Genomic DNA, 17,428 nt, shown 5'->3' with positions numbered 1-17,428 from the left:
TCACTCTTACACAACACAGCAAGAACAAGAACACAGGTATTTTGTTATCAGTTGGCACACAGGAAAGGCTTCTGGTTCAGAGAGTCGTGATACCCTCAGCACCAATGAGTTCAGAAAACCTGAGAAAAGTGAAATGGGGACATCCCGCATAGCAGGCTTTAGCTTGACTGTCCTTTGAAATCAACCAAATTAAACAGAAGCAGTATCAAGACAGTATTACTAGCAGTTCAGTTTTTCACATTTTCATTTTTTGCCTCTTTTTCCTTTAGAAAATGAAAAATCCTTAACTTGGAAAACAAGCAGACCTTTCTTCAGTGCTCAACACACTGCTACCCACTCTGCTAATGCAGTGTGCTAATACCACCTCCTGCACCCTCCTGAGACTCTGATTCACAAGGCACACAAGTGTCTGCTGGCAATCCCACTATGCACAAAACATGAGTCAGGTATTAAAACCTATCACATCTTAATACATATATTATGTATTTTTATTTGCCACTTGGGTACAGATTGGTTTTATTTCAGCTGTTAACTCGCTTAGAAAACATACGTTCAAGTTCATATCTTGACCAGGAGATGGAAGACTGATCCCCCACCATAGATTGCCCAGACTAAGAAAGACCCAGAAGACCCAATAAAAGTCATAGCAGCGAGACATGGTGGTTGCTCAGTGACCAAGGATGCTTGGTCACTCCTAGCAGCTGGGCAGCTCCAGGCCTAACTTACAACCTATATGAGGCAGTAATGTGCTTGTTTCTTTTGTCCAAGGAGCTTTTTGCCTATCCCAACATTAAGAGAATGAAAATTTGTAGGTAGCCCATGAATTAACTATGCACTTTCTATTAATATTTCAAGATTTGTGCACATATATAATTAAAATTAATCAAAAACTTGCAAGCTATTTTACCCTCAATGATTTCCTTTGCCAGTGGCCCTGCTTAGGGAACCTCAAATATGGATCTTTATTTGTCTGCTTTAAATTGCTCAATATGTTGTTTCAGCAAATAAAACAGCTTTTTCCTTAAATCCAGTAGTATCAAATACATGTGTTGAGGAATCAGCCATGGACCTTTGACGTGACAGAGCTGCAAGTACAGTACCTGAGCTTTGGCAGAGAAAATTCATCATTCAGTCACCAATACCCAAAATAAAGCCCAGGAGTCATTCTGTTTGTACTGGACAGAAGGTGGGAAGCAGATGCAAAAGTGTTGCTGTAGGACCCAGGCACCTCTTGGGTAGTGATGTACTTCTATCTGGTAGCTGGCACTTTTCATGTACATGCAGCTCACCACTTTTTGATTCACAAAGACATAATTAAAGCATAACCTACTGGCAAAGAAAGAGCCAAATGACTCACACAAGTGAAGGCATTTATTTTACTGCCTTTTTTGCACTAACTATATATCTGTTTCTTTTTTTTTATTGTTGACTAAAAAAAATATTCTTGAATAAAACTGTTCTTATTCTCTTTCTTTCTCTATTCACCCATGCTCAATTTTTTCTTATAATCTTCTCCTTTTCTCTCTTTTAACATTTTAAATTATATTTACTGTAATTATCAGTATTCAATGCCTTCCTACAGATCAGTATGCACAGCACACTCACTGTTCTCTAACTCAATAGGATTTTTTTGGACTCAGTACCTTCTGCATAATTTTCATGAGCATCTTCCTTCACCCAAGGACTTGTATTTTGCACCCCATTAGCCCACTGAGAATTATATTAATGCTGTTCTCTATGGCTTCACACATCATGTTCTGGTCTGTTCCCATAAAGCCTTTTGCAGTGCAGAAATACACAGTTACTGGTGTTTCAGCATCAACTACCAGTCCTATTTCCATCTCTCATGTGATAAACCTCAGCCAATGCCAGCCTCATCCCAGTCCTTAGAAAGTTCCTCCCCTGAGTTATAAGTTGCTTCTCCTCATTTTCTTTTCCCCCAGCAGCTCAAGTTCTCTTTCCTTTTAGGTTCTTTGGTTATCCTACCTATGCAGAACAAGATTCTCTCCCTTCTCGTTTCCCCTGATTTACACCCATCAAGTCAGGAGCCCCTGCCCAAGGGTAGGTCACGGTTGTTGGGGGGAAGCTGAAGTGGGTTTACCCCAAGGATGACTGTACCATCAGGCAGTCACTGCAGAACCTGAGCGGAGTTGACACAGCTGGGCCAGCAACAGTCGTGTCCTCAGCAGACACAGCAAGGGAATGATCCAGATCTCAGGCCAACCCAGAAAACCCAAGCAGCAGCTCTGGAGGCCAAGCTGGAGGGAAGGTATTCCACAGCCCTGAGCTCAGCTGCTCGTGGCCCATGCGCTGGGGTCAGGGGATCCAGGCAAGGCTGTTCAAGGCAATTAAAGCTCATGAGTGCCCCTCAGGGCCCTGACAATCTCCTACCCATTCCCAAAACAAACATCATTTTTTGAAGTTGTTTCTAACACTAAATATGATCAAGTACAATACCCACTGCACTGTGGCAGTATGGATGGCACCGACACCTCTGAGTTATGCAGCTTGTGAAGAATTAATTCCTAAATTGAAAGCATTGATCACCAGCTGTTAAACTTTCTATTGAAAATTTAATCAATTGAAGGGGGATATACAAAGTTTCATTAAATTGGGTTAATAAAGGCAAGCATCAAGTTTCACTGAACTCTTGCAAAAAGTGACATTTTTGAGAATATTATCTATTCAGGAGGTTTGCCAAATAATTGAAATGCCAAGGGTACATTACAAAAATGACAGTGCTTTATTATACCACTCTCTGAAGAGGATATAAGTAGTCACCTCTGGTTAGCATTCTGACCATGAGTATGTAAATTACAAAGTATATAGATTGTCTTTGTGAGCAGTCAGAAGCCTGTGCATGCTTGGTTTTTTCTTGCATAGGTTTTCATTGGGACAACTGACCGAGGGGAGCCAGAGATGGCAGCCTCTCTAGTTTAAATGGTGGGTAGAGCACTTCTTACATCTCTAAGAGTTTGTTGCTTTCCATGTGTTAGTCTCTATAGCTCTGGAGAGTTACTATTGGATTAGCTGAACTATGTAGTCCAGCATCCTGCTATGGAATTTATTTAAGATGATCTACTTTTAGAGCATAAGAGTTAAAATTATAATTAAGTTTCCATTAAAAAAAAAAAAAAAAAAAAAAAAAAAAAAAAAAAAAAAAAAAAGAAGAAGAAAATGACAACAAACACAAAAGAGTTGTGACTAGTCTTCAAGGGAAAAAGTATTTCTCAAACTTTACTCCTTTGTTGCAATTCATTTTTTCTGCTTGCATTGGCATCTAGAGTACTGTTGTTCCCCTGAAACTCTATTGTTTCTTCTACCTTTTTGTAAAGGGACTCAGTCTAGTCCTGCTCAATAACTCCATGTTCCTTATCTTTAAGCCTGTTTCCACCAACTGCAGATTTCTTTCCCATGATTTACCCTTTTTTTCCCCAAAGTGATCTTTCTTTCCTAACCAATATTCCACAAAACTCCTTTCCCTCCCCCTCACTTTGCTTTCTCTCCCTCACATACTCTTCCCTACTGCACCCCTGAAGAAACATCAGCTCCGACACCTTTCCCAGGGGGAAGTCTATGACAGTATACATACAGAATGGTTGTTAACCAGATTTTTCTCCATTAGAAAGACTAAAATTAAAGACTAAAATCCTGTGAAGATGGAGCATACAGTTTTGTTTATCAGTAGAAATTATTTTTATCCCAAGAGGTTTGGTCATTCTCTGCAGTTCTTATAGTCAGGATATGTCAGTGTCTAGTAACACTGCACAGGAATGAAGCTGAGATGAAGCTTTAATGGTTCTCTGCAGATTTTAGCTGCTACCAGCTAGAATAACTGCATAAATAGGATATGAAATGAAAATGAAGAGTTTAAGACTTTCCTGGAAAAAGATATTCTTTCACTGAAGAACATTCATCCTAAGACCATCAGCTTTCATTTGTTTCATTTTCTTTCCAAGTGATTTACATCCACATAGTTTTACAGTCTGTCTCCAGTATATTTTGTTGATGTTATGTCAGTTCAGCTGAGTATGAATAAGGTGAGTGTGCTGCACAGTTACATCTCTGACTTGTGCCTGAGCTACGAGACTGAAATGTAAGGATCAAAAATCAATGTAGAAAGATATTGGCTGCAATTACATCCGGTAATTATTTCAAATTATTATTCCCATTTTCAGGCACTTCACAGGGAAATTTACAAGAAAAGTAGTGTGCAAGCAAGATGTTTCTCTTATGGTGCTGAGTGTGCAGGCATCCATGTGATTCACAATCTCTTGCATATCTTTGAATTTCCTCTTTCCCTCTCACAGTCACAGCTGCAGCCCTCCCAAGATTGCAGCTTCTCCCAGACAGTGCATCAAGCAAGAACATATAAACAGAACTCAGCAGAACAGTTTCTTCTAACCTGTAACTCTGCAAAATTTCTGCTTTGTTAAATGAAAAATAAAAACTGAGCCACAAGCACATTTATCTTAAAGCATCTGCCCCCCTCAGGATTTGCACTATGTGGCCATGAACATCAGTCTCAAGAGGTAAAGTAGATGTTTTAAAAACAGAATTGGAGATAATTAATCTATGGAAAAGAGGTTTGCCAGTTAAATAGAATATAGTTGATTAAGTATCATTAATGCCTTTACAGCTTTCTGTTTAGACACCAAATAGCCTGGATTGCCTTTGCCCACAAGCAAAAAAAAAAAAAAACAAAAAACTGGGAAAGTTGCACAGATACCCTAACATAAATTTTTGGAGTGCATTAAGTATGAATGAGAAACCAAATGTCTGAAAAAAACTTCTCAAGCATTACAGAAATTAATTTACTGGGATTAGCACCGCCGGAGCAGTAAAACTTTCAAATAAACTACAACATGGATTATCCCCGTGTAACTACTTAAATGCTAATTCAGTTAGGGCAGTCTCACCTCTCAGCAAATGCAGATCCTCATGGTGTTAATTATTTTAACTACTTTTTGCAACTACTAGCAGACCTGCTATGCACATTAGCAACATTCAGTCCTTCACAGGGAGCAAATCCCTGTATCCAGGGGAGTATCCAGTGTGCAGGATTATGTAATACAACTCCAGTGCAGGATCTCAAAGTTACTGGAGTTCCCCAATGTCTTTCAAAGCCAGCCCTCATACGCTTTAGCTTCTGAGGTGATTCCAGTTTAATCTTTTGCACTCTTTCAGAAGAAAAAAAAGGAAATCTGAAGGAAGCCTTTTTGAGTGCACAGTCCAAGCAACTGTGGTTTGCTAAGGATTATTAATTTCTGCCGCTGGAGGAGAACAAATCCGTGTGTTGTGGCGAGTGCCCCCTCAATAGCTCATGTGCAGGAAGGAGCCAGCTCCCTGGGTGCTGACACCTTGGCTCATGCAGCCGATCACCAGGATCCCTGTCACAGACTCTTCCGTCAAAGGCAGTGCTATCACAAGCTGCTCCTGTCCTCTCCACTGCCTCGAGCCTCTGATTCCTGTCTCAGCCCACGCAAGTACGATTGGAGAAGCCAGATCAGGCTTATTTTTGTCTTGGATGCATTCCCTAGCTTTGTTCAGCATGTGGCCCAGCAAATGGCTGTCCTGGCAGAGCACAGTGGCTAGAGCAAGGGTCGGGGATGGGGCCAGGTTGGTGCCCACCAGCACCACTGCCAGCCCAGCACCGGCTCCACTGTGCTGCAGCCACCTGCCCAGAGCTGATGGGAGGCTTGGTGGGAAGGCTGATCCCATCAAGATGCTATTTGAATCTCCTGCTACAGCTTCCTCTGCCCCAGAGATGCTGGAGGCCACTAGAGACAAGGTAGCTTAGGACTAGGGTAACCACTCAAGATTGCAGATACCTGCTGGCAGCAGCAGGTACACTGATGCCCATTTGCACCGGAGCCCCTTTGTTCCATGGAATGGGGTGGGAAGAGGCCAGAGGCAGAGTCAGGAGCTGATGCTTAGGACTCCTATCACAGGCTTGAAACTGTTTCTCTAGGCTCTTACTCAAGCAGCACAGGCAGCAGCTTGTCCATGCCCCCAGCAGTCACAGCTTGCGTGACCTGGACACAGAGCTGGTGCCACTGCCCTCAGCATGCCCAGAGTGCCATCCCTTCCTGTCAGGGATGCTCGGCCTCTGCTGCACTTGCCTGCTGGAGAGGAGACAGGCAGACAAGGGACAGAGGAAGAGAACCATTCTAGGCTTCAGTTAGATGTTCAGCAATGTACTTAAATAAAAAAAAAATGGCATTTACAGCCACTTTAGTTGTATTTTGTAGTTCTAGGTGCAAGAAGTGGATCAATAACAATACAGCTGGTTTCCTTGTGTTGATGTTACTGAATGAAAATTTTCAGTATTAAAAAGAATTTTAGCACTGATTATTCTTGTCATTTATAGGTATTTTTTAAAATAAACTACTAGATTTATTAAAACTACCAGAGTCTGAAATTCAAATCCACAAAGTTCGTACAATGTGATATTTCAAACATTGCTGTTTTACTGTTATGTGAACCAATAACATCAGAGTCAAGCACAGTGGAGCCCATCAGCCCTCTGAGCATATGGCACCTGTTTATAGCCAAAAACGAGGAGATGCCAGTTGAATAGAGGAAACAGAGATAATGAACAATAACCCTTATCAGATTTAAAAGGAAAGTCTGTTGAGCAGTCCACAAATAGCTGTTATTCAATACCCATACACTCCTGCTTATCAGAATATATTTAAAATAGATACTTTGACTTCATAGTTGCACTTATTATGTCATTAATTAAACAGGAATTGAGTGCAAATGCCTGCAAGCACTCAGTTGCAGTGTTCTACATTAAGTGGCATCATTCACAGTTACCAGCAAGCCAAGGGCTTTTTGACTGGCTCAGCTAGATTTTATTTTGTAGAAAAATGCCAACTCAAGCTGGAAACATTACAAATAAAAACTGAAGTTGTATTACTTCCAAAATATACCAACATAACAGTATGAGCTAGATCCTTGCCTTAGATGCACATTTACAACATGTATGTTTATTCTGGCATTCCTACAAGGTAAAATGGCTTTTGATGAGATTCAAAACATGCAGTTATCTAGATGAAGGGCTCCAAAGGTGATGGCTCCATATCTGAATATCAGTCATCTTAATAGAACAATCCCACCCTTTTTCCACGTGTTACCACCTTTCCTGAGGTCCATCATAAATCATAAACAGGGAAGTGAAAAGCAGCTGTTGGTGAAAATCTATTTTTACCTTCAGCTTCCTTGTGGGACACGACCAGCACAGAGAGCACCCTCAGGTACCCACGGCAGATGGCTTTAAGGCATCTGAACAGCTGATCATGACCAGAGTCCCATGAGAGGCAGCCTAATGCAGCGTGGTCTCTCTGCCCTGACTTCAGAAGGGGTACATTCATTTTAGTGCACACCTTTTCTGATTCACAGGGATCAGAGATGTTTGCTGAATACAGGTGATTCATAGGTCACAGGGGAGTTTGCATCCCACAGAAGAAAGCCACTGCAACTGAAGAACTGCACACTGCTTGCACATCTCAAAAAGCCTATTTTAGCAAGCGCTACAGAGATCAAGCCAGCGTGCAGCTTGAGGATAATATGAACACTGCTTCTTCAACTGCCCTTCACTAGAACTGGAGCAAATACTGAAAATAAGAAAAACTACAAATATTTTGTTGGAAAGAGGTTAGGTAGTGTATATTATTTTGTTGTTATTTAGCAATCTCCATTATCACGAGTCTGGCCTGCTTGCATTCTTCAACTGAATATTCAGGTACAACATTTCATTGACATTACTTTTTGTGAAATGGAAATGCAGCTGGTTTATCAGCAGAAAATTACATAGACTAGATTTCACATTTCCACCTGCATTGTTTTTCCCTAAGAGTGCTATTTGCATGCAATAAAGAAATGAAAAGGACTGCTTTATTTTTAGGAAACAACAGCCATTCAGTTCTACACTTGGATTTCAGAATATGCCTTTTCTAATCAATGGCAACGCTTTTAAAACCAGGAAAAAGACTTTGAATTTTTACTATTTCCACACAAAATATTTATGGTGGAGCAATATTGCTTGAATGCATTCGATTAAATGACCTAATTTCCTTCAAACTATGGTATCATTATACCTATTCAGCCAGCAGAAAAAAAGGATGAAAATCCATCAAATAAAAAAAAAATAAAATTCATATCTCAAACCTAGAAGCTTAAAAGTTGGGTTTTTGGTTTTTGGGTTTTTTTTAGAAATCCCATGAATAGAAGGTGTTAAATACAAACAGCTTCCCATGGAGTACCCAGACAGATTCATCACTTATACATACAGTTTCCTTCCTAAATTTTCTTTTTGCTATGAAAATATGCTCAAGCCTTACAAAATCCACATGGAGAAGTGATGTGGATTTGTGTGTCTTTGAACCTTTTACACTTTCCAAATGTATATTCATGTTCCTGATTTCGACTAATAATTTTTAAGGACCTAAAATGTCAGTGGCCCTGATTGACTTCTGCCTGCAAAATCTGTGAATCACTCTCATTTCCAGTGATAAAAATAAATAAAATAAGAGATCAGGAAATTCCAACTAGTGTCCAACGTGCATCACATGGGTTTGGGGCAGTTTTAGCTGATGTCCCACAGGGACACACAGGGAGATGGTGTTCACCACACTCTGCCCTGCACTGTCAGCATCCCAGGATCCTGCCCTTGTACAGACTCAGCTATCACAAAGGAATACAGAGCACAGAGAGAAAATCTCATTTATCCTGGACTGCACAGCAAGCCAGTGGCAGGGACAGGAAAAGGAGCACCTTTTCTACTACTTTGCTCTTTATACTTAAAATAGTGATTTAAGCCCTAGGTAAAGACCCTTAGAATTTATTCTACACATAAAACTGAACAAGAAAATCCACAATTCAAGCAAATAACCAGCAATAAGAAGTAATAAAGTAAAGATAATGACCAGCTCGTTGGCTTAAAACAAGCAAGTTTCATAAATGAAAATTGTGCCTCTAAGATAAGGAACATGACTGACTTGCAGCTACATGTGGCTGTGCCCAGCTAAGGGCAATGTTTACCATTTAGTATTTGTCCTGAATAGGTAATGCAGGAATTTTAAGTTTCACACTGATTTAGAAAATTTAGTCATACTAATATGTGAGGGTCCTTCTATCTTCTAGAAACCTCTCCCTTGGCCTTATCTTAGACACTTGATGCAAGCTGGTTTAAACATCTTAGCCTTTTTCACAGAAACATTTTACACAGCAAATGACAAAAGGGAATTTATTTAAGGTACAATTTGCTACAGGGGTGGGTTTCCAAGTACTCTGCCTTTAATCAAGGCCCTTTTCTCATGGCTGAGGCAATGTACTGCCATGAGGAGCTCACACCTCCTCTGGTGTTAGCTGGAACTTCATGGCTGCAAATCTGATGGTGCTTTCTGAGAGTAGTTGATTAAGCTCTTGCTAACAGTGTTGTAGATATTTCAATTCCTACTGTCTGGTACTGTCAGAATTTCTTTTCAGGGGATCCAATAACATGGTCTGCTCTGAACATTCTAGCCGGGTCACACCTTTTGATAGACAAGGGCCAAACATGGACTGAGTTCTGCAGCACCAAGACCTTTGTACTGGCTAGGATGGAAGTGTGATTTATATATGTCATTTCCTACTTGAAATTCCCAGTATAAGCTTTACTAGCAGACTCCAGTGAGCCCCTCTCAACTACAGTTCAACGAGGGACCAATCTTTATGTCCCCTTCCCCAGAGCACCTGCCCTGTTGCTCTTCAGCCTGTTGCACAGATAATTTGTATCCAAGTCTAACTCTTCTTATTTGCACTTATAGCATTTCAGACTAGTCCTCTAATACATCAGACTAGTTCTCTGATATATCAGACTTCTAAATCCTAAACCTTCTTCATAGAAGCCCTCATATTAATAATATCACCTGCAGATTTAATGAGAGACTGGTTTTTGCTCCATGCTGCTAATGAGAACATTGAATAGTACTGGGGCAGCCTGCTGGGGAATTCACATGTTAGAACCTTTCCACTCTGACAGGGAATCACTGATAATTGTTCTCAAAGACTCAATTCCCAATAAGTTTTGATCCCATCTAACTTCATTGTTGTCAAACTATATTTCTTTATCTTGCTTACAAGAAGTCACAAGAGACAGTAGCAAATTAATTAAATCAAGATATGTAACAGCTGCTGCCTTCTTGTTACAGTAGGAAGTTAAACAGGTTTGAAGACCTATTGTTCTGTTAATGTCTATGCTGACTTTTACTCAAGTTCTGATAGATTTTCATGTGCTTTGCAAATAGTTAATCTATTCCCTTGTTCAAATAAAATATTTTGTAAGGATCTGGGAATGCTACAGAACTGCCTACTGAATTCTCGATTTTTATCTTTCTATGGGAAAAGACAACTGACAAGCACTCCAAAGTCATGAGATAGCAGACCTGGAAAAGAATTGCTTTCCAGGTGCTGTCTGAAAGCCATCTCCTCTGGTCAGAGATAATGTAAATTCTTTGAACTTGCAAAGCAATAATGAATCATCTTGCCATTTGCTGTTAATTTTCCCCATTCGTACCTCTCGCATTTCCACACAGTAATCCTCTCACCCCCCCTCAGAATGTTAATAATTTTCTTAGCATTGGAGAACGGGAAAACCACAAAAGAGCATTTCATTATAATCAAATAAATGTCAGCTTCTAAAAACAGGCTGTATCAAGCTCTGTTACAATAATTCTTACTGTAGTGAAACACTATGAATTTCCTATCCAAACCCAAAACTTTTGCGACTGCCTGTACCAGTGCACGTTTCACTGGTGCTATTCACAAGGAAGGATTGTGTTATTCACAGGTATGCTTAGTGTATTAATAAGCTCAGTGGTTCAAAAAGCCACAGGGTATTATTACAGATTACAATATTCAACCCAAGTAGATAATACAGCATCATATCAATACTGATGGTTTTGACATCAAGAAAGACTAAACTGAACTCTTACAGAAGAGATTCTAACTTGCATGAACAGCAAAGCTGGCAAAATGAAGGCTAAGAAGGTGATAGGAGCTGGAGGAGAATAATGGCATAGAAACAAAGGACTAGAGTCTAGTGATTTAGATTGGTCATTTCCAATAGCTGTCCAGCCAGCAGGATGGTACATCTTTAGAAAGAGGAACAGTGAAAAGAAGAAACGTTTTAGGAGAGACCTTGAGAAATTTGTTAAGAGACAAGCTGAGCACACCTGTAAAAGCAGGGGACTAAAGCTGGTGACAGAAATAGTGTCCACAGACCTCATATCCAGCTCGTTCCATGGGACAAATACTTGGCCTCCATGGATTTACAGGCTTAAGATCCAGAACAAAAAGGTTTGTTATGGAGGAAAGGTGATATTTTTATGTTGAGAACTCAGGTCAAATGCCCATAAACAGAACTGCAGTTCTCATAAACTCACAGATGCAAATTGTGCACTCTGTGCTGAAATAGCTAATTGACAACAGTTGGAAGTTCTAGCTACAACCAGCCAGCCCAATACCTGAACTCCTATTTTGTCCCAGTTCATATCATACTGTATTTAATTAGACAGTTATATCATTTGCTCATATTTTTACACTACAGCTACCACTGTACTCTGCCTTTGCTCATTACATTTACCATCTTTCATGAAGCATTCTCTGGGCACAAGCAGCAGTCTTATCTGTTCATTACTCAGCATGCACAGGATTGTAGAGCAGAAATTAAAAAAATTTGCCTCGGAACAGATTAAGTGTAGAAGAGGATGCCACACTAATGCAAACTTTAAGAACGAGTTTGTTCTTCATGTTAATTGTTTCAGGTCTTTTTTTTCTTTTTTTTTTTTTTCTTTTTTTTTTTTTTTTTCTAAATATGTTTTAAAGACTAATGGAGATCAGATGTATTAGTTACAGGTTTGTATGCAAAATTACATCATAAAGTTATTGTCTTTAAATACACATGAGCAAACAGGCATTGCACATCACTTTTAAAATGATATCACATATTCTACTCATCCACTTGCTCACTAAAATATTAACATTATTAATCATACCATGCTTTTAAGTAGTGCTTTCAGCTCCAGAAAACCAGAACTTATCACTGTAAATGAGAAGCAAAATATAGAGTGTTCTTCAATAGATTTTTTCTTTGGGATACAAGTCATAACCATGGACCAATGGCCTAGCCCTCAGATGCTATAGGGGTACGAATGAGGAACCTGGATAAACACAATTTCTTCATGAAATCACTTAAAAAAAAAATCCATAAAATGTTTCTCTGGGATACATCCAGGCATAAAATTTGCTAATAAACAGGAATCTGACTCACCCATAGCTCTCAGGCACATCCAATCAACCTCAGCAGATGTCTTTCACTGAAATCAGGGTTTTGCCATCTTTTCCTAGGAAATAAGAAAAATGTTAAGAATTAGAGAAAACAACATTTATATCAGTATTATTCTTCATGTAAATAGCTAGCATTGCAGTCATCAAGACTGATACTTACAATTAAATGCAATGCAAGCCTAAAATATTCTTTTCCAGCTAATTGCAATTCATCTTTCTCAGAACTAATCAACAAAGCTTTATTGAAGGCTACCAGACATTACATGAAATTTTGCTATGAGTTAAATAAAATTAAGGTACTGATTAGTTTTTGCTTTAGTGAAACTGAAAGGCATGAAAGATTCAAACAAGAGTATTTTGCCAATTAGTATATAGAGATGCACCTACAAAGTGTATCAGCTCCTTTCTGAAATCCCCAGGTGCTTGAGAAGTGAAGTAATACCACTATTTAATAAATGAATTAAAGCAAGCACCCTCTATATATTTACATATAAATATGTATTTTAATACACATTTTTTATGTACCAATACACATTTTGAGGAAAAAGTAATCCTGGATTTTTGCTCAGATTGTACTGTAAATATTATTAAAGGGAAGAAAGAAATATTATAGAAGGGAAGAAAGGCAGCATCTCAGTTAAGAAGTTTCTGCCTGATAAAATGCTGAAACAGACGGTGTGAACGTACGTCCTCTTTCTGCTTAACTGCTTTGAAGGAACATTGGTGAGTGCCAACTGAAGGATGAAAGCAATTCTTTTTCGTGAAGTATTTTCATGTTTACCCTCCCTATTTGTCCAGGATGCTTTAAAGGAGTAATTTACATCATTTTCACTACAGACACTTCTACAAGCCACCTGAAGGGTAGACTATGCATGCAGCTACACCTAGATTTATGGAGTGTGGCAATATCCCTGCATTCACCCAACACTATCCAGAAGGGCACTGAAAAAGTCCCCAGCCACTTTGGAGAGATGTGAGTTCTCCTCCCTGCACATCCATACCCAGGCTGACCTCAGTGCAAAGGCTTCCCTGCAAGGGATGCTCCCTATTGTCAGGGCAGCTGATTTTACAGAGCTTCTGTTTCTGCAATATGTCCAGAGTACACAGGGGAGGTTTTCAATGGGATTTGAGCTGCTAATGCTCTTAGACTCCCTGGAAAATTCCAGTCCAATGTCTTGACATTTACAAAATTGATTTCATGCTGTGACTCTTCTAGAGCCCAGGGTGTTAGCTTTTTCTGATTCTTGTTCCAGGAAAAATATGGTATATGCTAAAATAGAAGAATGACCTGCATGCAGCTTGTGTCATCACATTTTGGAAGAGTGGCTGGATCAGACCCTGTACTCTGGAGTGCTACATCCAAGAGTAACAGAACCAGAAGCTAAGGGGAATTTTGCAGTCTCCAATTAAAACGTCCTAAATCCTATCAATTTGCTATCAATTCAGTAGATGAAATTAGTGCTACTAAGCTCATCTCTTTCCACAAAAATAGAATCTGTGTTAAGTGAGTATGCACCTCTGCTTTGAAAAATACATTTACTCTCCTGGGTGTTTAATGAGGCTTCTGGACCATAAAAATAGACAGTAATCTGAAGTGTTTTATCAAAACACTATCAAAGATAGTCTTTAAGAATATTTAAAACAAATGCACACAGATGTACAGAGCTCAGATTTCACTCTGCTAATTATCAATTTTTTCCCATAAATTTGCAGGTGTTGGAAATGATCCTTGTCTTTTCTACTTCTTGACTATTTGCCCAGGATGCTGATATGAAGTAAATAACATCTTTTCTCTTTTGACATTATCACTATTCTTGAAGTGCAAGCTTCAATCGACTTTTATTAATTAAACAAGAGACTGGATTTTTCACCTAGTAAAAACATGACTTAAAACAGCAGAGAAAAAGCTAAACTAATACTTCTGCATGCAAATCCAGTTTAAAATTTCCATAGGAAAAGTTACTAATAATGCACTACTACTCTCATGGTAGGAACCACAAGACTCAGTTTGCTGTTGTTGGAGTTTCTACCTTTGCTTCGTTCCAAGGCTGATTGTTAAATCTCAGAATGTCTGGTCATTAGGGACATATCTTAGTGGTGACCCTAGAAAGGTTTTGGACTTGAATGCCATACATAGGAGGCAAGTTGAGGATGGTAGACAGCACCCAGATGAATTTCAATAATCCTTCCTAAGAGACAGCTTTTCTAGATAATAAATGTACTCAAAGCTTGGGTTTTTCTCACTCTCAGGAGATCATCCCACCACCCTGACTTGACTCTATGCCTCTTCTATTTTAACTTCTCTTCTTTAGGCTACCCTATATCTCAACGAGTTATCCTCATCTGCAAAAAGAATTTTTATGAGGAAAGGATTTGAACAGACAAAAAGAACCCCTACTGTACAAAGCTACCTAATCCTACCTCTTCTCACACAATCTTCTTTGTCATCAACAGTTAGGGCCCCCTCCTTCCAGGTCTTTTGTGTCCTACCACCACTTGCTTTGTGGCTACCTCTAAATTTAGCTCTCAGAAACTACCGTGTTTGAAAATTTGGTTCTAGAGAGAAAAGATTTCAGCTTGAAGCAATGTTTTTAATTTCCTTTTCATGCATGAAAATCATTGGGAAAGAGAAATTTAAAGTATCATTAATGAAATCACAGAGATAGCCCACAAAAAATAAAATTAAGTCCCATAAATAGATACCACATTAACAACTTTGAATGAAATTACATGAAGTTAGTCCATCAATTCTTTCTTAGTATCCCCCGAGCAATTAAAATTCAGTGCTCTGCAAGATCCATTAAATGATTTGTCAAGGTCTCCTTTGGGATCACGTGCACAGTATTAGTACCAGAACACTGTATATAAAAGATTCCTACTGCAGAAGATCTGTGGGTCCTGAGAGCAAAATGAGCCACCAAGAGACCCATCTATTAGAAACTCAGATGTTAATAGGAGGTACATCTGAGAACTCTGAGGTCACTGCATATAAATAACAATGTGAACAAGGTCATCTGAATGTCCATCAACTGTAAGATCAGTCTGATGATGTGTCAGAAAGGTGGTTGTTAAAGCTAACAATAAGCATGGCTTTTCTTCACATGCAGTTACATCCTCAGAGGTCACAGGACTCCAGTATGTCCTTTTTCAATTCTTTACTGAAAGAGGACAAAATCATGCACAAACATGCTTCTTTTATCTGTTCTTCCAGTAGCTGCTGTCTGTGTACAACAATTACATTTCAATATTTAAGTGCTTCCTAGCAGAATTCAGTCCTTTCTAAAGCAGGTTTGAAGATAAGAAGTTCTTGAAATTGGTGTAAAGCCATAATTAAAAACAAACTTAAAGTAGTTTTAGAAAAATAATTTTTAAACATCTTATTCATGCCAAGATGTGTGCTTGTGTATAGTCATTTGCTGTGACTGGATGATGGTGATTATATTTTGTAGTTTTGTTTGTATTTATTTACTCCCTATCATAAGAAGTACTCAGCAATTATTTTTTTAAATGTAGGCCCTATGTGAAGTAGATCTATTCTGTCAGTTCAGCTTACAGGAAGTCTGTAAAGTTCTGTGGTGAAGGAACATTTTTCTAGCAGCTCTAAGTGAAAAGATGTTATGTGAAAGGGAGCCCAGGGACTGTTTTCCATTACATTCAAATCACTCTAAAAAAGATATAAATTAAAAAACAATTTGTAAGCTTCATAAAATGGTAGAACCTTTTTCTCCGCATTTGAGATAAATGTTTGATCAGTCTCAGCTATGAATATGTACATTTTCCCCAGCTTTACTCAAGAAAGATGGCTGTTTAACTTTCGAAAAAATGCTGCTGTCTGTATCTTCTACTGAAAACAAACTCTTTATGACAAGGATATTTATCTGTGATCTGTGAGCAACATCTAGCAAAACAGATGCAAATATTAGGTAAGATTACTAACACCACGCTAGTGAGCAAGTGTACCAGCTATAAAAGCAGTAAGAGTTTATATGACCTTCTCTTCTGCTGATGCTGTTAGCTCAGTTCTCACTTTTGGCTTCTCTGCAGGGAACTTCAAAAGTTATTCATCCCCTACAAGTTAAAAAAACTTGAGATTCACTCAAATGCATCAGGGGATCTGTGAAAGTTTGTCACAGATTAGGAGTCGACGTAGGCACTGTAACTTAGAGGGTACATTATTGATAAAAGCTAAATATTTCATCTTTCTTCACTGTCACTAAACAAAACTGGCATTTACTTTTCCAAAAGCCAAAAGTTCAGCCTTCTCAATATTATAACAAGGACACGTGAAAGTAACTTCTCTCAGAATAGATAGAATGACCCCTCCACAGCTGTAGAAGAGGAGAGGCACAGCCTTTATTCCCTTCCCAAACAGGGGTCTGGAAATCCAGGGGGATCCCCAACAGCTCTGCCTTGCAGCATGCTCAGCACCCAGCCTGGGGTACACCCAGTGGGAGGAGGGACAGTTTCAATTCTATGTTTCTATCATTCTTAGAGGCCAAGTCCAACCCACCCTGTTAGCTGCATGCAGGTGTTTCTCTGTGTTTGTGCTTTAATTATTCATAACATCAGCTTCATATTTTATGGATTATTCTGCATCAGTTCTGGTACTTGCCTCATGCATTATGCATGCTCCTGAATCTGTTCTGATGGCAGGCATAAAAGACACAAAGCATGTCTCTCACCTGCATGCTTCTGATTAGAAAAGAGTCTTTCTATCCCTGAGCCTGAATGGAATCCCAAATGTGTCTTCCTTTGTCCCATAACTGCACTTTGAACATCCTCCAATGAACAAAAGGTAGATTTTTTTCTTATCCCTCACCCAAATTCTCCTAATTTTACTTTTTTTACCAATGTCAGCTTATAGCAAAACAATTTTCCATACAAAAAACCCACTTTTTTTCTGAGTACTGGTTCAGAAACACCATTTACTAAAAAAATTGCAAAGACCCTTATTTTAATAGTATCTCTGAATGAACCAAAGTCATCAACTCAGAACACAGGCACTACTTAGGACACAGGTGTTTACAGGCATCAAAAATGACAAGAGGATACACTGTTTGGTGCTGCTAATACAGCTTAGTGTTTTGAAGATGTG

General features: G+C 39.0%; 1 long non-coding RNA gene across 2 annotated transcripts in view; it reads right to left on the bottom strand.

Moving 5' to 3' along the window:
• The window catches only part of LOC139803934 (uncharacterized), a 112,408-nt gene that overhangs the window by 36,075 nt on the left and 58,905 nt on the right, over positions 1-17,428 (bottom strand). For both annotated transcript variants that reach the window (XR_011729215.1, XR_011729214.1), the window contains one exon: positions 12,317-12,389. This is a non-coding gene — a long non-coding RNA (uncharacterized lncRNA). The remainder of the gene's footprint in view (positions 1-12,316; positions 12,390-17,428) is intronic.

This window comes from Heliangelus exortis, chromosome 17, assembly GCF_036169615.1.
Source record: "Heliangelus exortis chromosome 17, bHelExo1.hap1, whole genome shotgun sequence".
Lineage (NCBI taxonomy): Eukaryota > Metazoa > Chordata > Aves > Apodiformes > Trochilidae > Heliangelus > Heliangelus exortis.
Note: the sequence above shows the minus strand (reverse complement) of the source record. Positions and strands in the feature narration are given on the sequence as shown.